At 35.7% G+C, this 20610-nt stretch overlaps 1 protein-coding gene across 3 annotated transcripts in view; it reads left to right on the plus strand.

Annotated features, from left to right (window-relative positions):
* LOC120777376 (serine/threonine-protein kinase NLK2) overlaps window positions 1-20610 on the plus strand; it is a 285060-nt gene that overhangs the window by 240906 nt on the left and 23544 nt on the right. The gene's annotated exons all lie outside the window — the stretch shown is intronic.

Here is a 20610-nt window from a genome sequence, read left to right on the forward strand (position 1 = left end):
ATTTTTATATCATTAGTGGCAAGCTTTAAGTAAATAAGAATTTAAAATTTCTGTGTGCAACAATGTTCTGCATTACATATAAATAAAATAACGGCATATTTAAAGAGGTGCCCAAAAACTATACATATGTGCTTCGAACGATTTTTTTTTAATAAAACGCTAAGTTTTTACTTAAAACTAGATTTTTTGCCTTTTGGATGACCGCAACTGTGAGGAAAATGGCATTACTCAATAGCTGTAAATAAGTAAATGGGCAAAACAAAAAAATAAATAACAATCAACGGTGAATAGTAAATAATAATAAAAATAGTTCATTACGTTGCGGCCGTAAAAGTAATCAACATCCGTTAGACCTGCAGAGGTTCGTAAACAGGTCAGGTCTTAATCGATGAGTGCTTAAAAATAATACAAACCCAACACACACACACGCGCAAACACATAAAAACAAAGCGTAAAGTTACGTGTATGCAACACAGATAATAAAATACAAAAATATGTAAACAACAACAAAAACAACGAATTGTGTTTCAGCCGTAAGTTGCAGCAACCTGTGCGATTCCATATATAGTATTTGCAGCCAGCCACTGTGTAAATGCTGGCGCATGTATGAATGGCCGCGTTGTACGCCACACACACACACACACACACGCATACACATGCACGTACAAAGCTATTAATGTAGAAATTTATGTATATCCGTGCAGCCACCTTTCACACAGCGCGCCGAACACTTGCCACAATGCTGTTGCGGCGGCTTTTGTTGTTGTTGCTGCACTCGTTGTATGTTGTTGTTACGCTCGTCGCATGTTGCTGTTGTTGTCGTACTTTAGTTGTTTTGCTGTAGTAGCGCCGCAAGTTCGCCACTAAATTGTTGGTATTGTTGCTGTTGTTATTTTCGTTCTTATTGTTTTTGTTTTTGTTGTTACTTTGGTTACGCGCTCATCTTTATGCAGCACAGCAAATCCAATGGGAAGCGCCATTCTGCATGCAAATGTATTTGGCTTTTCATTTTGTGTTCTCTGCTCCTCACTTTGTTATTTATTTCACTTTTTATATGCCATTTTTGTTGTTTTTGTTGAAATTTTTCGTTTTTTGGTTCTGTCTGCCGCACGTATTTGCTATTTGCTGCTACATGCATACTTCTACATCAATATACATTTGTATGTATGTATGTTTATTACTTGTTGTTGTTGTTGTTGCCATATTGTTTTACTTCATTACGACAAGCTGAGGTGAGAGTGTGTGATTTATGTAGAATTGTTTTGCTGCGAATTGAAAATTCCTTTATCAAATTGGCTCGCTGGCAGCGAAGTTTACTGGACTCTGCTCGGCATAGCCAAACTCTTTGGCTTTTATAACACCATACTTTAATATATGTTTGTTTGTAAATATTGTGTACTTCGCTATCTGATTGGCATTTGTTTAAATACTTTGATACTCTGTTCATTCAGAACAGTTTTAAAGTGGCCTAAAGCGATTAGTTGCGGTTCAAAATATTTGTGACTTTATTCGAACCAAAGACTGATGCTTAAGGCGGATAGCTAAAGTCGCCAAAAAAGTAAATATGATAGCTTAGATATGATGAGAAATTTTCTCAAAATAATTTTTCATAATTTTGAACTAAAATGTTTGGGTTACGTGAAGCAACTAGTTCAAATATTCTTTTTCCTGGGTATTCTTTTCCCTGGGCTAAACATTTTTGAAAGATTTTTTTTTATCAAATCTAGCATGCCATTTTTTCTTTCGAATCTTTGGAACATCGATATGAACTCGAAACCTGCGAATATTCATAGATATCCCTCAACTATTCGGCTGTGACTTAAAAAGATTATTACTCACCATTTGCTGGATAACTTCTAAATTCTCTCTGATTATATAAGGAAGAGCTTGTCCATTCAACTCACGAGGAGTAAAGCCCGTTTTTTACACTCAAAATCACTACTTTAGTAATTAATTGATCAATAAAATTTCAATATATCTACAACAACAATATACATTTTACAATATATATATACTATATAATATATGTATAAGCAATAGGGATCGTTTTGTTTTCGTTATATTGAGCCTCTTGAGATCTTGCCCGTGTGGTTTAATTCGTAACCGTTAAAATGTTACAGGAATATTTCAGAACCTTCAGAACATACTTACATTCTAATCGTCGAAGCTGATGCATGCTCCTTATCAGTTCTTCGCGCCATATTTGAACACCTCGGGCGGCAAATAATCGCCTCCCCTCGCTTTGTTGTTCTTGAGACGAATAATTGCTATTCGAATTTCTTCATAGTCGGGCAATGAAACCTCTACTCCATCGTCATCGATTGAGGAAATTTCAGTATCTCCTGGTCATCAGTCACTAGATCACCCCTCGGCGTTCCACAAGAGTATGCTTCGGTTGAAGCTTTCTGTTAGTCGGCGCATATTTTCCTAGAATTTTCCAGCTTTACCTCTGTCTTAAGCTCTTCGTACTCACACATTTCGGCATCTCTCTTTTTTTGTCTGCAAATACGTCTCGCTTCCCTTTTCAACTTTCGTTGTTGTCTCACGTGTTGTGGTCGATTGTAACGTTGTAAGGCAGGCAGTCTGTTTTCTCTCCACCGCGACACGGCACTCCTCATTGTACCAGCTCTTTTGGCTTTTCCGAAACTCTATGGTTTCGTTTGTAGCCGTACGTAAGCAGCTTTAAATGCCGTCTCACAGTTCCCTTATTTCGAGAATTACTGAAAAGTGCCCTCAAAGAGCAGGAGCGCAAGTAGAGCAGAAAATCGTTCGGCTGTCTATTGTGATATTAGTTTCTCGAATCTTCCTTGTGTTTATTGACGTGTGTTTTTTGCTGAACAGAGGCGGGTGCGCATCGTCGCTATAACAAGACAGTGGTGCGAGTCAATGCTAGGACCTCGGACCCTACGCACTTCTAAAACACTGGTGACATGTCTTCCGTCTATCACACATAGATCCCTCAACGGTGGTTGCGGCACGATATTAGTTGAAAATTTGGCAAAAAACTCACGAAAAATCAATGCAGTATGCGACGGTGCATTATTTTGGTGCAAAAATCAAGAGTTATCGGCCCATAATTGCGGTCTCTTTTGACGCATAGCTTCGCGCAAATGGCGCATAACACCCAAATAGTATTTTTTGTTGATTTGATGGCCGATCGGAAGGAATTTGGAGCGCACCACAACTCGATAATCGAAGAAAATTGTCAGTATAACCTTGATTTTTGACTGCTTTAACGTGATTTTCGGCTTCGGCTCACTTTTGTCGCGACATTCGACCGATTGAGCTTCTGCTTCGGGGTCGTAAGCATAGATCCAAAACTTATCGCCAGAAATAATAGCTTTCATGGCATCCTGGCAGTCGGAAAGCATTGTTGCACAGACGTTAACGCGACGCTGTTTTTCGAAAAAATTTAGTGTTTAGGTCCAAATGACCTTTCAAAATGCTTTTCACTGAGCCTTCCGATGTTCGGATTCAGTAAGATCTCCGACTGTTAATCGTCGATTCTCAACCCCCAAGTCCTTCATTTTATTGTGGTGTTGCTCATCAGTTGATGTTGGCCGTGGTTTGCCGTTAACGCGTTCTCGATCCTTTTTGTTTCTTTGAAACGTCTATAAAAGCAACAGTCCACAATAAAGTACTTAAAAAGTAAAAACAACAAGAAAAAACGTTAACTTCGGCTGCACCGAAGCTAATATTCCCTTCACAGGTGCATTTCTTTTAGTAACTATGTGTTCAGTTTATATGGAAGCTATATGCTATAGTAATCCGATCAGAACAATTTTTTTCGAGATTACATTGTTGTCCTAGAAAATAATCTATACCAAATTTCGTGATCTTAAAAACTGAGGGACTAGTTCGTATATATACAGACAGACGGACAGACATACAGACGGACATGGCTAAATCGACTCAGCTCAACATACTGATCATTTATATATATACTTTATAGGGTCTCCGACGCTTTCTTCTGTGTGTTACAAACTTCGTGACAAACTTAATATACCCTGTTCAGGGTATAAAAATGTAAAAATATGAGCGTAATCCACCTTTGTACGGTGCATAACATTTTTCGATCAAGCCTTTATGGCACATGCTATTTAGGGTTCAAACTCGAGTACTTCGGCCAAAAAATAAATACAACATATATACTTTCCAGATTAACTCACTTTTCAAATACAAAAACGCATTTTTTTTACTGAGAAATGCATTCGCAAACATTCGCGGTTTAATAACAGCAAATTACAATAACACTTCATTCAAAGAATTACAGCAATCATGCAACAAAATTGCATTTCATTATGCAAAGCATGACAATTGTGACACCCCCCCCTGCTTGGTCAACTGTCGAATGTGGTGGCCAGCTAGCCCCAGCTGCACAAACTCACTCACACTCATACACACGCACATAAAACACAATAGGCCCATGTTGGTAGTAAGTGTGAATATTTGCATTACAAACATGATTACCCAATAATGTGACTGCAACCGCGGAACCACCACGAAACCACCGCCCACGCACACAGCCATACACTGTCCATTGCTTTGTTGCAATTAGGTGCATTTGTGCGGAAAATAATGGCAGTGGCCCGCAAAACTGCTCGCCTCCCAAGCATTTGGAACGTTTTCAGCAATTCATTTCCACTTTTTTGCGTTTTTCTTTTGTTACACACTTCGTGATGGGCGCCAGCAACATTTCAAACGGCGCTTTTAGCCTAATTCGCACTCGCGTATAACGGTATATTCGATTCCTGTGCCAAATTTTTTTGCTGCAACTTTGTATGCTGTTGGCAGGGATCAGCAGCGGGCCAACGAGGGGGCAACTGGCGCTCGACACGTGCTCCTATTGATTGACCCAAAAACGGAAAAACCAAAACTTCAAAAAAAAAAAAATACCTGAAAAAATGCCAACTGATTTTCACTTATTTCTGATCGGGCGATATTTTTTAATATAAATGTAAAATTTTCGCGAAATCGGCAAATTGCAAAGTAAACAAATGTTGCGCGCTGCTTGCGGTTTCCGTTGGCGGTAAAAACAAATATTAATAAAAGCCGATTCGTTGCATGTTGTCAACGTTTTTGACGCAACAATTTTCGTGCGCTTAAATTACAAACCGAGCATAAACACAGCAAAGGACCAGCGACAAACACGGAAAGCGCACACAAAGCGAAACGGCGAAATTGAAATTTGCGCACGGAGCGTGTTGCACGTGCGGCACATGCAAATGCAACAGCCACTACACTCTGACTCGCACTTTGTATGTATGGTGGTATGTGTGTATTTATTAGGGTGGGTAAAACAAATTTAAAAGACTATTAAAAGAGACCATTTTTGTAGAGCAGTAAATCTCCCACAAAACTCACAAAAATCGGACTTTAAAGAGTGATCCATTTCGAGGTTCCCCACTTTTTTAAGTAAAACATACAGACACATCAACTTTAATGAGAAATTTTTATTATCATACAAAAAAATATGCTTTGGTATTTATTTCTTGGGAATTATGGCTTTTAAATATTAATCGCGGCTACGTCCATCCGTTGAGTCTAATTTTCGATGACTCGTTCGAGCACTTCGACTGGTAACACGCGTGATATTTTGCTCTAAGGCTTAAATCGAAGAGGAATTGGACGCATAGATTTTAGACTTTACATATCCCCACAGGAAAAGCAATGGTCTTGGTGGTCAATCGACCAACCCAAAACGTAAAATTATCTGCTCACGAAGGCTTCTCTCAATGAATCCATTGATTGATGCGCTGTGTGGGAAGTGACGCCGTCTTGTTGAAACCAAATGTCGCCGAGATCACGAGCTTCAATATCAGACTTCAAATAGTCGGTTATCATGGCGCGATAACGGTCGCCATTCTCACCGCCATCATTCTTGAAGAAATATGGACCGATTATTCCACCGGTACACAAAACTCACCAAACCGTTGATTTTTCTGTATGAAATGAGAGCTCCTGATCCTTCTCAGGTTGTTCTTGCGGCAATTTTACTTGCTTACATGGCCATTGTGCCAGCAATGGGTCTCATCTCTGAACAGATTTGGCTCGAAGGCGTCAAATCTTCTTTGACCTTATCAAGAACCCATAGAGCGAGGCGATTTCGCTTGGAAAGATCGAGTGGCTTCAGTTTTTGCACAAGCTGTATTTTGTACGCATTCAATTTAAGATCTCGACAATACTGAACAAAAATTACATGACAGCTTGACACGATAACGCGTGATCTGTCAGAAATAGGCTATTAAAAAAGGACCTCTTTTTGGATTACCCATAATAATGATTTTATTTTTCATTTTCTTACAATCAAGGACTCACACTTGTAGTGAGTTTCTTATGGGCGTCTAAGAACCTAAGAGTACCAAGCGAAAAGAATATTCGATTTTTTTTACCCGCCCTAATGTGTGCACGTTTTTCAAAAATGCGCCTGCTTTTAATATTGCTGTGCTTTGGCTCGTGATAACTGTTCATTACACTTTGACGTCTTGCTCCCCTAGCAGCAGCCCCCCTCCTCCCGCACCTAACAGCCTTTACTGCCATTGTTGCAAGCACTTACACATATATTCTGCCTCTTTACATGCATTTCATTGACACCAAATTAATTGTCTGTGTGGCATGCAACATTGGACGCTTTGCAATACTTCAACCACACAAAACAATCCCCCCCACCCCTGCACAACTCGATCAAATGTCGATTATTTTGTGCAATTGCGCACTGTCATTACAACAGTTTGTCAATGTAATTGTTGCCTTTGTTACCATTGTTGTTGTAATAAATTTAATGGCAGCTGTTTGCATTTTAAAAATCTACAATTTTATTGTCGTGATTTTTTATGTGAATTGGTATATGTTATGTGTCCGCTGTCGCATTCATCAATATTCATTGTTCACCCCGGCTGAGTGGTGTGTCCGATTTGACATTTGATTGGCAATACAGTTATTACACGGGCTGTTACACATATGTGTATGTGGGTATGTAGTCGTAAGTGACTCAATCAATTGCCGGTTGATTTGGTTGAATAGTTTTAAATAATTATATAATAATGCGTTAATCTAGTTGAAGTAAAATTGTGTTTTCCAAAGTGGCTCTGTAACAAGGAGGAGGCTTCGAGTAGAGCCGAAATTCAATAGAAGCAGAAATAAAAATATTTTAAAAAAAGTTTTTCTTACGACTACGTTTGAGTCTGTATGCAAGCAACTTTTCAACAACAACAACATTTTCTTAGATCGAAAAGAAGTTCATAACCGTTGCGAAGTCTAAAAAAGCTTTCTGCCTCTTTTCTTTTTCTCGAGAACTCGAACCAAACGTAGTCTAAAAACGTTGCTATGTCTAAAATAATAGAAAATGCCGACGATTTGCCAACGACGATTTATGTATTAAAAAACATCTTCTCATAGAGCGCCATTCGTCAACAATAACAATCAGAATTCTCGCTTTTGAGTGAGAGAAATCCTCATATGGAATCAATTGCATCCCCAAAAGTTGTGATTGGTGAGAATTGTGGTATAGCGGGCCTTAATTATTTCGAAATGAAGCAACAAATCCCGTTACCAACAATAGCGAGCATTATAACACGCTGTTAAACGACCTTTTTATCCGGAATTTGATAAAAAAATCGACGCGGACCAACTAGGAAAACGGTTTCACATCAAAACAGGGACACATTGCGAGCAAAGTTTGACAACTTATTAATATCAAGAAATGTCCCTGTCAAATGACCGTCAAGTTCTTACGATTGAACGCTCCAAGATGTTTATATTGGGTAGTCGAAAAAGTCTTTTCGTATTTTGTCAATAGATGTCATTGCAGTCGTATATCTCTAGGGTTACCAATCACTTTGTGTCATACCATATATGTAGTGTTAGATAGGTGAGATTTCAGGCTTCATTTATCCAAAAAAAAAAATTAATTCGGGGAAGTTGAAAAAAGCAATTCGCTATATTTTGAAATTTTTATATAAAAAAGGGAAGAATGCCACGCAAGCCACCAATGAAATTTGTGAAGTTTACGGAGACGATGTTGTATCAGTTAGTGTAGCACAACAATCGTTCGCTCGCTTCCGTTCTGAAAATTTCGATTTACACTGATGGAATAATGTCTTTAGCGGAAAATTGGCAAAAAGTCGTCGACCAAAATGGTACATATTTGGCTCATTAAAATTCATTTTAAATATAAAAAGAAATAAGTTGAAGTTTGATTAGAAATATAATACATACGACAAGACTACCCAATATTCTAGACCCTTTATATTTCCGTCAACCAAATATTTTCGAGTTACTCTTGGCGGACTCTCCATTCTCTTTTAGGTAATTCTTATTAGTATTTTAAGGTAATTGACCCTTTATACTCCTTATGTTAAATGAAGATTGCTTTACGACTGCAAAACTATTGTTAAGCTAATTTAAAATCTTCGTTTTTAATCAAATTACTTTCTTAGTTTCACGCATTCAACAAATCAGAGAGCTTCAAAATCGGTCTTTGCGTTCTTGGGTTATAAATGGTATAATAGCCTTGCGTTAATCCGGATTAACTGCGTACTTAATCAGATCCAAATTTGTAGGTGACAGACGGCAGCTACATATGTGTGTTTGAAACTCTTTAAAACAGCTGGTTGTCATTTTAATAATATTTTTAATGAAATGCATTATAACATAAAATTTCTTATTTTATTATTGAACATTTGAAAAACAGCTGTCAGTGTTGCTGTTTTTCATTCACAATAGATTGAAATTGGCCATTTTTAACAATGTTGCCAACGAAAATGCAACTAACTCTCTAAAATTTTAAGGATTAAATGTTAATTCGCAACGGAATTATCTTCACTAACTCCTGAATTAATCCGGATTAATGCAGTTAATGTTATAATTAATAACATTATAGATAATACAACTAATAAAACGGTTAATATTTGTATCCCCTGTCATATATTCCTTTCTGTAATAAATAACCAAAGAAGCAATTAACAAAACAAAAGGTAATTGAGCAGTTAATCCGGATTAACTCTGCGTTTGTCAATGCTATAACTCGACTTTGTTTTTCTTTTATTTATATATATACATATGCATACAAAGAGCTGCTTTGAGAAGGAAACATTTTAATAGTTAAACTATAACTGAAGACAAAGAACACAAATTTTCAAGAAGTGAGAAAAAACTCAAAAAAGTTGTAAAATAGTTACAAACTAATATAAGCTTGTATGTATACACATATGTTTTGCGTGGTCTAAAAAACTTTGTTGGCGCACAAAAGAATCTAAAAAGGTGTACACAGAGGGCTGCCAACTAAATTTGAAAACAAAAATCATGTAAGTGTACAAGTCAAACAACCAATCAGTTATGAGTTGGCGCGATAAGAGGACGAGCGATATACAAGATGTAAGCAGAGATGTAGCTTAGTACGTGAATAAATATTTCGGATAGTCACTCTTGACGCTTGAAGCAGAGCTGTAGAGTTGTAACTATGTACATTTGTATTTGCGCAGAAAAAACATATTTTTTCCTTACTTCTACTAATTTGAATAAAACTGAACTGGGCGTTGCTAAGCATGAGGGGCAGACGACCCAACAAAATACACAACAAAAGTTATTTACAATAAAATGCAAATACCCATAGATTCAATTACAAATACACAGACTTACATAGTTACATACATATTTATGGCTCACGAAGTTTGACTGTGCCGTTTTAGCTGACCAAACGTCGCCATGACCTATCAATAACAACAAACTGGCAAGCAAGCAAGTCATTCAACTAACTAACTGTCCACCACTCGTTTTGCGCCGCTTCGTGTCGTTCGTTTGCCCTGCGCTCGCAAAAAGTTTACTGATTTTTGCACGCTAACAAAAAGTTAACCGAGCATGCACGGGTACCGTACAAATATGCAGACTTAATTAACCTTTTTTGTGACCCCCTAACACATAAGACGCAAGGTGACGGAGTGACGTACGTTGAAACGGTCAAAACGAGATGAGGTGAGGAGAGGGAAGGTGTAGGGGGAGTGTGCTGTGAAGAGAAGGAGTGAAGTGAAGTTAAAAAGCAAGTTGTGTTCGGAGTAAAAGGTAATGAAACAGGTTGTATGTTGAGGCAGGCTACTAGATGTAGGCAACTTATGTCGTCTTAACATGTAAAGTGTGTCCAATGTTTTATCATGAAATGGAAATTACAAATGAAGTGTGTATGCAATGTGAGGTGTCTCTTCAATCTTCAGAAACAAATACAAAACTAGTGACTTGTCGCCTGCGTTGTTATGGGTCTGTCAATATTTCTTCAGCGGACACTTGCATGTGCCAATCCGGCTACAAGGCAGTCAGTGTAAAGACCCTACTCTGCTAATTTCGTTTAATGTTTCGAAAATAAAAATCGATTTCCGGTACTTAACACTTTTTCTCGCATATTTTCGTATGACCAAACATATGGCTTTACTTGGCCGACGATTGACACCTAGTACGTAGGTTGCTATATATATTTCTGGCCTAATAATGTAAATAGACATATTTATCAACGAAAATGCTTTTTTTTTTTTTGTCGATTGCTGTTTTGTTTCGGGCGCATACGCATAGATCCATGATTCGTCACCTATGACGATCTTATAAACGTCTTTTGAAGCACCGCGATCGTATTTTTTCAGCATTTCTTTACACCAATCCACACGAGCCTTTTTTTGAGCGATTGTCAAATTGTGCGGGATCCAACGAGAACAAACCTTTTTTACGGCCAGGTGTTCATGCAATATCGAATGTCTGCTGGTGGGAGAAATGCATAGGCATGCCTCTATCTGAAGGTATGTTACATGACGGTCTTGCATTATCAGTTCACGTACGGCATCGATATTTTCTGGCACAATGGGTGTTTTTGGACGACCTTCACGGAATTCGTCTTTGAGCGAGCGTCGGCCACGATTGAATTCGTTTTTCACAGTGCCATAGGATGGTGCTTCATAGCCATACAAAGATTTTAATTCATCGATGCACTCTTGTCGTGATAATCCACGTCGAAAGTTGTGAAATATGATTGCACGAAAATGTTCACGAGTTAATTCCATTTTTTGGCCGAGATGAATTTTTTAATTCCCTGTAAATAAAACAATTCACGATTAAATGACAAAACGTTCTGAGTGATGTTATGCTAAAAAATGTCAAACTTTCCAATGGAAATGTCAGATTGCACCTGGCAACACTTAGTGTTACCCTAGGCCAGAATATATACAGCAGCCCTCGTACGCTAGTTTTTCTTCCATGAAGCTAACGAAACCAAGCTTTGGTATCAAATACTTAATTATTAGGTTACCGTATGATTTTTTAACATTTGAAAAAATATATTTTTATTATTCTCAAAAGTAGTTTTCATCGAATTTTCTATTTTTTTTTTTTAATATTGGGTTGATTCCATCAGTATAAATCGAAATTTCCAGAACGCGAGTGAGCGAACCGATGTTGTGCTAAACGAACTGATACAGCATCGTCTTCGTAAACTTTACAAATTCATTGGTGGCTTGCGTGCAAACATTTCAAAAATATAGCGAATTTCTTCATTGTTTTCACTCACTTTTGAATACCTGTAACTTTTTTCCAGCTTTCCCGAATTAAATTTTTTATCGCTTAATTAAGCTTAAAATCTCACCTTTCCAACACTACATGGTATGACACAATGTGATTGGTAGCACTGGGGATATACGACTGCAACGACATCTATTGACTAAATACGAAAATACTTTTTCGACTACCCAATATATAAAAATTGTCTTATAAATGCCAATTACTGCTATACTATATAATAAAAATATTAGATGCGCCTGTGAAACTAATCGAAGAATAAATTATATTTATATTTTATTGCACATAACTGTATTTATACTTTTCTTTAAGCACACATCCTCCCACATATGTGTTTGTTTATATTTTGCCTGTCTGCGCCTACAAATGCCAACAATGACAGCTATTTGTAGCAACAAAAAAGCAAAAATAAATAACTTTTTAAGCCATCCTCATCATTTGCCATTTGTTGTTTGTTGTTTGTACTTTGATGACATTTTAGTTGTTGGTTCTGCTATTTTAATATTTTTGCCTTTGCTATTTGAGTTCTTTTTCATTTGTTTTTATTGTTGTTGGTATGCTAGTGATGGTGTTGTTGACAAAACTTTGTGTTCTTCTCAAGGACTTTTCGGTTTAAATCTCTTACTAAAATCAAAACTCCATGCGCGCTGACAGCGTAAGCGACCGTTGGTCCGTTTGTCGGTCTAGTACGTACCTATGTACATATGTACATATGTAAGTATATATGAATATTATCCCATTTTGTTGTCACTACATGTTTCGGCCAATTGATTGCGACACTTTTAGTTGTTTTTGGTAGTTTGTGTTGTAAGTATAACATATGTTAGCGCATATTATTTATTATATGTATATGTATGTAGACCGTCTGATTTGGTGTTAAAAAGAGTTGGCTGCGAGTTAGCATATACTTGTATTGCCCCTGTCATCAAATTAGTTTCACAACTACCATCTAAAGTAGCTTACCAACAGCACTAAAGGTTGGCAGCAGAAAGCACTAACCTGCTTGCCTAACATTATGTTGCCCAATGTTATGTCAATGTAATATTCTTTTAACATACACAGGTAATGTTAGTTCATTTGAATGTTAGTTGGCTCTGTTCGTGGAAATTGTTGTTACAAGTGCTTTATGTACAGAATTATCAAGAAACTTTTGCCGTGAGAAGCAAGCACACTACTTCATGGAATTTCCGGCTAATTTTTCACATTTTCTTTAAAACAACAAATACTCGACTTTATCAAATGTTTTTTTTTCACAAAACATCTAATTTGCATTTTCTCAAAAACGAAAATTATTTTATTTAAGCGTTGAAAAATCCATCTACTATCCAATTATTTTCCGGGAAGATATGTTTGGTGAAATTTACTATGTATAAAATTTAATATTTATTAATGTATTTTCCAGATATTGGAAACAATGCGGGGTAGGACGTTGAGTGTTTGTGGGAAGCTCGACCGCGAAATAAACTTCTAAAATTTGCATTCTCGAAATAACGGGCTTTTCATTAGAGATTTTTCTTGAAATTTCGCTTATATTTGCACGCTCGAAAATGATCGGAAAAATGTTTCAATGTTATAGAAGTAGCACAAAAGTCACTCTATTATGGGTTGTATTTTGCGATTAATACTACTGTCAGTTTATATTAAGAATTAATTTTCACTTATTGGTGCAAGATAAAAATAAAAACCCAGAAATAAGATATTTCAATTTTTTTTAAGTGAAAAAGGTATTAATGCAAAAGTTGTAGACCTTTTCATAACCTACAACTATTCTCTTATATCTTTTTCTATCTCGTAGTTTTGCGGGATTTCTTTATAAACCGTTTTTAACCCTTAAAAATTCTACCGCGCCCCTCGTCTTCCTCTTCCCAACCTCGGATCGCTCGTAAATTACACAGTACAACAGCTAATATGGGGGGTGAGAAATTCCAAGTCAGGGTGATGGTACTGGGTCAGTATAGTAAAACCCTCAAAGGGGTTGGCGTTCGTATGTGTCAGTTTTTTTATGACCTTTTAAATTTTTTCCTTATCTTGATGTTTTTTCGCTTGGTTGTAGCATTTTGGCAAAAACAAAACAAAAAAATTTTCCAATTCATTAGACGGTTGTAGCAGCTTTTACACACTATATTTGGTACCCAATTTTCGTTCACTATAACATTTTGCTTGAAGTACATCTCGTATGTTTGAACAAAATCAGTACTGAAATTTCCTCTTTTTTTAATGTGTTGAGGGTTTTACTATACTGACCTAGTACCATCACCCTGACTTGGAATTTCTTACCCCCCAGACAATAATCCCAAAAATGTTCCACAGTGTTATTTTTCCCTTATTTTTTGTTCTTATCTTTCATTTTCAATACGTCTCAATCTACTATGAATTTCTTTCACTTTTTACCATTTCCAAATGCTTCTGCACTGATCTAATACAGTCCTAATTGTTCTTGTGGCAATAATAACTACATATTCGTATAGTTAATAATGAAAAATTTCTTAAAAGTCTAAGAGAAAAAAATATAGACGAGTTTGTCATTCTCTCATCTCTCTCTCTCTCCAGATATGCCGTAATTGTCTTAAACAAATTAGTAAAATAAATTTTAGATAATTTTCTTCATATTTCTAGCATTAATGCTACAGCAAACTGACCAGCTGCTTAGAAACCAATTGGCTTTTAGCTGCAGAATGCACTTCAAATTTGAACGCAAATTTTACCACATATGTTTCAAATTTCTAACCTTGAAACCTTTAAAAAAAAAACCAACAAAAACAAGAAAAACAGTGGAAATATTTTTCTTATTAGTTAACCATCGGCACAATTGCCATATATGTATGTATGTATTTATACACATGTCTAAGAGTACGAGTGCATTATTGAATTGAATGAAATATGCGCAAATCGGTCGAAGTTGGTATGTGTCAAATTGCAGGCGATTGTGCGCATGCGCAACTCAGCAATTTAGCAGATGTGTACCGCCTAGGCGCTTCAAGTGCGATTTTTTTTATTTCTAGTATATAATATAATGCGCATACTATGTATATACTATATATTTTATGCTTCAAATTATTTATGAACTCTCGTTTATTAAGAACTTTTGAGTTAAATTTGCTTGTTGTGAATATGAAAAATGATAATCTGCAATTGGACTAGACTTTAGATGTACATACAATACGGAATTTAATGCAACAATGGAAATTAATCAGTGTTACCAGATAATAAAAACACAAAATCATAAACAATTTAGAATAATCATAATATTTATATTCTTATTTGTATTTTTTACCCTGAACAGAGTAAAGTAAATTTATCAAGAAGTTTGTAAGACGCAGATGGAACCGTCGTCATAGGATCTCCTACCGTTTCTTTCTGCGTCTTATATACTATATCTGCACATACAAGGTGCGTTCCAAAGTAAACAGGACTTAAAAAAAAACAAACAAACCGTGCACACACCTTTCGTAAGCCCAAATGTTGAGTCAAAATGCGATAAATCGATGTTTTGGATATGTTCAATTCCATTTTCATGAATTTCAATGATGATTTCGGCTGATTTTTGATGAATTCACGCACAGTTTCGATGGAATTTCCGGTGAACACGGATTTTGATTGGCCCACATGTTTATCGTTATTTATGTCCTCACGACCACTTTGAAATCGTTGAAACCACTAGTGCACTCTACTACGGGATAGGTAATCATCGCCATAAACTTGTTTCATCAATTGAAACGTTTCGGTAAACGTTTTACCAATTTTAAAACAAAATTTCATGTTGGCTCTTTGTTCGAAGCTCATTTTCGCACCGATAACACAAACATACTGACACTTATAACGCAACTACTTCACTTCCAATCCATGAAATGTCATGAAATTCTCACTGGACAATATATAAAGATAGCACATTTTAACGCACCAGTCGACATATAGATGGCGCCACCAGGGGGCGCTAGATTCGAAAAATCCCGTTTACTTTGGAACACTCCTTGCATATAAATGATCAGTGCGAGGAGCTGAGTCGATTTAGCTACGACCTCATATATGTATAGGGGTATACCCGAAAAAGTCTCTCAGTTTCTGAGATATCGATCAGAAATTTTGCACACGTCCCTTTCGCCCTAAGAAGCTACTCAGTTGTCAGAACCGCCAATACCGGATCACTATACTAGCATATAGCTGCCACAAATGTAACTACCAGCGCCAAGTTATTGTAGGAAACTTTTGCATTTGTGAAAGGTATTCTAACTGCGATGCAACTGAAGTTTACGTTTTTATTTTGTTGTTATTTTTTTTAATATAGTATTTACTTAAAAAATTCTGTTTATTTTAAAGCGATCATTACTATTTTCTTTCAATATTTATATTTATTTTATCTTTATATCTTTTTTTGTGACCACTTGTTTGTTAAACACTATCCTTTAAAACACAAAACCCAAATATTTAAAGGAATCAGCAATTATTTTGCACACTGTCGGCACCTTTTGTAGCTGCTGTTGCCGCAAATATTATTATTTTATACATATACAAACATACATACATACACATATATACATACATATGCACATAAGCGGTCATGTGTACACTCTACTTACATACATACATATGCAACGCTCTTTTTTATCGCTCATAAGTTGCAACTAAAAATTTGTTGAGTCACCAAATTACACGCCACCAGGTGAGCGGCTTTTTTTATTCTTGTGCGAACAGCTTTAAGTGCCTGCGCTCATTCCAGCAGTTAGCCACAAGTAAGTTTGCACAAAAACCCCAGTAGCCAACAACAAAGAAATGTTCATGCGTCGCAGTTGCACATTCTTCTTAAGCAGAGTCCGCAACATTCGAAGTTTCGCATGTGCGCACAACATTACAACACAACAATGGTGTTTTTTCAACACATTTAGTGAACAGAGTTGCCAATGCTTGAAAAATACTTCAGAAAAAATCTAACAAAAACTTAAGTTAACTTAAAACTCTGCTAAAGCACATAAAATTTGTATTTTTTGTACCATTATTCTAACAACGTTTGCTTAACTGGTTATGGATGCACTAATAACGAACTGGTTTGTTTCTTACTAGTCCTCATTTATATGTTTTGTCACCAGTTCTCAACTAGTTATTAAAATTTAAATTAACTAAATTTAATTCTAAACTATGCTATATTTTGTACATTATACGCAGTTCTCAGCTAGTTAATTTGCTGAGTAAAAATTTTGAATGCTTTCATTTCAAACTGAGTACATAGTTGCCAAGTCTAACAAATTTTAAAAAATTTCCAAAAAATATAAAAATATATATATATATATATGTTACCAAATAGCGGCATTTCAAAACTTATCCAAATTGTTTTATTTTTTACTAGTCCTTAACTAGACGTTTTATAACCAGTTTTCACCTAATCAATTTGAAAGTAATTTAATTTTGCTCTACTTACTTAAAGATAGCTCTCAATCAGTTAATTTTTATAAAAAAAAATGTAAACCAGTTACTTTCAACTAGCTTGCAACTAGATGCTCTACAGCCAGTTACTTTTCTAAGTTCTGAACTATGCGAATTATAAGGAGTTCACAAATACAAAAATTTATATTTTTTTATCAAATAGCGGCATTTTAAAAACTAATCCGAACTATTTTATTTTTGACTAGTCCATAATTAGACGTTTTACAACCAGTTCTCGCTAATCAATTTGTAAGCAATTTAATTTAGTTTAATTTGGTTCTCAATAAGTTAATTTTTGTTTTCTTTGTTTATATTTTCAACTCGTTCAACTCCAACTAGTTCTGAACTATGCGATTTATAATGTGTTCTCAACTAGTTATTTTGCAAAATTTAAATTTGAACTAGTTCAACTTCAAGTAGTTTTTAACTAGCCGCTTTGCAACCAGTTCTCAACACGCTAATATGAACTTTAATAATGAACTAGTTTAAGTACAACTAGTTTAATTACAACTAGTTCTGAACTATACTTTTTTTTAACCAGTTATCAAACAGTTTAGACCAAGTCAACACCATTATAATCCTTTATGCCTCTATATGTGGCAACTCTGCATATGATGAATCTACATGTCTACATTTCCCTACTCCCCGAGTCAATATACTCATAAAAAATAGAAAAGCCGCTTAATAGTCGTAACTAAAGGTATGCAACATGCATTATTTCTGCTGAGTATAGTTTACAAAACTTCCTGACGTATAAAAAAAAGTGAGCAACAACAACGGCAAACGCGAAGCACCAAAACCACACACGCACATACACACATACATGGACTCATGTGGGTATTACGCGCCACGCCAGTCGAGCAAAAAATTATGTCTAACATTAACTCCTTTATGGCTTTGCGGGCATTCGCACTTACACACACACATATACATGTATGTGGTTGCACGGAGTTGCATTAAAGTTTGCTTATAACAGCAAATTGTGTGTGTGTGTGTGTATATGTTTGTGTGTGTGTGTGTATATGTTTGTGTGTGTGTGTGTGTGAGTGTGTAGTGCATTTATTTGGTTTGCCTCGCACTGCTGGCTTTATCCTTAGGTTTTGCACTGCCTTCGGCTGTGTAGTGCTTCCTCTTCTTCTGCCACTACCACTATAACTACAACAACTGCAACGAGGCTTAATTGTTGCTCAACACCTCGGCTGCGTGCGAATTGTGTTGCTGCCGTTTGCGTTTTTATCCGTTTAAACATAATTGCTCTTTTCATTGTTTTACGTTTTCGCCGTCGAATGCCTTCTCTTCTTCTTCTCTTTCTTCGTTTGCTGGTTCTTGTTCTAGTTTTCTGTTTTATTTATTTTTTTTTGCCTTACATGCAACATTTAACAATGCTACTTTGGTTGGTTACATGCAAGTGGCTATAGGTGTATGTATAGTATGTGCTTGTAATCAGCCCTACGGCATAGATTGCGGATTATTAGCTGGATTATTAACTTTTTGCATTGATGTATGTTTACTTTGGAGTTGAAATTAAAAATGGTAGAGTAAAATATTATTTTAAATGGCTAAATGGCGTTTCGAAGGTTGATGAATTATTTTACAGAGTTTTGGAATTAAATCTGGATCTCAATACAGTATCTCTAAACGGATGTGAAAGTGTTCACAAATAAAATATTTTCAATAACAAAGTAGGATGGTCTTTAAACGGTCACCAATTTTTTCTTTTTGAAAGAGAGAGAGAGAGAGGTTTTGATGAAATATACTCAACACAAATTTTCAGTAAGTGTTCACTGCTGGCTTGTCTTTGGACAAAATAATTTAAATTATACGGTAAACCAAACCATGCTATCAAAAATGTATTTTTATTTTGGAAGTTGTAATTTAAACACAAAATATTTAATTATTCATCAATATTTATTTAGTCGCCTTCAAAGTAATCCCCACCAGATGTAATACGTTTATGCCAGCGATTTTTCCAGTTCTTCAAACTCTTTTCATAAGCACTTAGGGGATAGCCTTCATCTCCTTCAGCGAAGTTTGTTTTATATCTTCGATCGACTTAAAACGGGGTCCATTTCGATGATTGTTCACTTGTTTGCATGTCAAAGTCATAAACCCAGCGGCAGTTATAATGCTCACCAATATGGGATCGGAATTCGTACGATCAAGCATGTCGAAAGAAACATGTTTACGGTCCTCCGTTAAAAAAAAATCAGCTTTATAGGGTCGAGTCGAGCAAGAACGCGTTTCATATCCAAACTATCCACCAAAATCATTTGAACGCACTCGCGTGTGATGTCGACCTCTTTTACCATCCTTTCCCCATCGATTTTCCTTCACTTTTTGAATATTTTCATCGGTTGAAAGGTCGAAAGTTGTCAAACGATGAAGGCTTGGTACCACTCGTAGGCTTGTGTTTTTGAGAAAACTGAACTGAACTGTAAGAATTTTCCAATATTCACAATGATTCCGCACCCTAAATTTAGTTAGAAATACAAATTCTTTTTTCAATATTTTTAAGAATTGTAAAAATCGCAACGCACTACTGAAGTGTACCGACTTAAGCAGTTGCTGTAAACAAACTGGTTGACATATCGCGCTCATATTTGACACGGTAGTTAAGGACAGTCCTACCAACTTAGGAAAATACATTTTTTTTTTAAATTTTTTTGAAATATCATGTACCCATATGTAAAACAATGTAAAATAATAATAATAATAAATCTTAATTATGTCGACATGTTAAGATTATATAGCTTTGAAAAAAATAAAAAATCCTTCTACGAAGACTTCGAGCAACTGTTTCTTTTGCTTAAAAATATATGAAAATATTGCGCAACTCCACCCTAATCAGTCATGTAATGTATTGGAACAGTGAATTGGTCACTTCAGTCATCGAAATTTTCTTCCCATTTGAGCGATTATTTTCGATGTGTCACAATTTCGACGTGTTGTTGCGATGTGTTGGAATTTTTGCTAGAGCTCTACCGATTAGAGGTTTCAAAGAGTTGGAATACAAACTTTGATATATATATTTTTTATTCCATCCAAAAGAAATTTCATTTCATCCAACATAAAGCCTACTGACTTTTTAAAAAAATCAGATATTTTGAGGTAGAATTTTTGATTGAAAATTAGAAATCACGATTAAGTCAAAATAAGATTTCCTCATATATTGAAAAGAAGAAATACAGTGTGCTTAAGACTTAAGTAGTTTACAAAACCTTTCGCGAAATGTAAAAAAATATGCTCAATATAAAAATAAAAATAAAAAAACCTTGGGATTTTGAATTTTTTACATATATTTTTGAGGTTATGTGAAAAAGTATATAAACCATAGTTATAGATCCCTTCATTATCTACAACTTTTCCATATAACTTATTTCTTTAGGAATCATAGTTTTGCGTATAATCGAGTTAAATCATTTTTAACCCCTAAATATTGAACTGCGCCCTACCTTTACCTCTTACCGACCCCGGATAGCCATAGCCCCTTAATTATTTTACTTTAATTTTTGTCATTTTATCTTTCGTTTCCAATAGATTTATACTGATTTTCTTTCACTTTTTTACCATTTTCAAAGGCACTGGTCAAATTATTTATTTAAGGGGGTATTCTGGTTTAGAAGCCCGAATTTTAGGTAT

Source organism: Bactrocera tryoni, chromosome 5, assembly GCF_016617805.1.
Source record: "Bactrocera tryoni isolate S06 chromosome 5, CSIRO_BtryS06_freeze2, whole genome shotgun sequence".
NCBI classification, from domain to species: Eukaryota; Metazoa; Arthropoda; class Insecta; order Diptera; family Tephritidae; genus Bactrocera; species Bactrocera tryoni.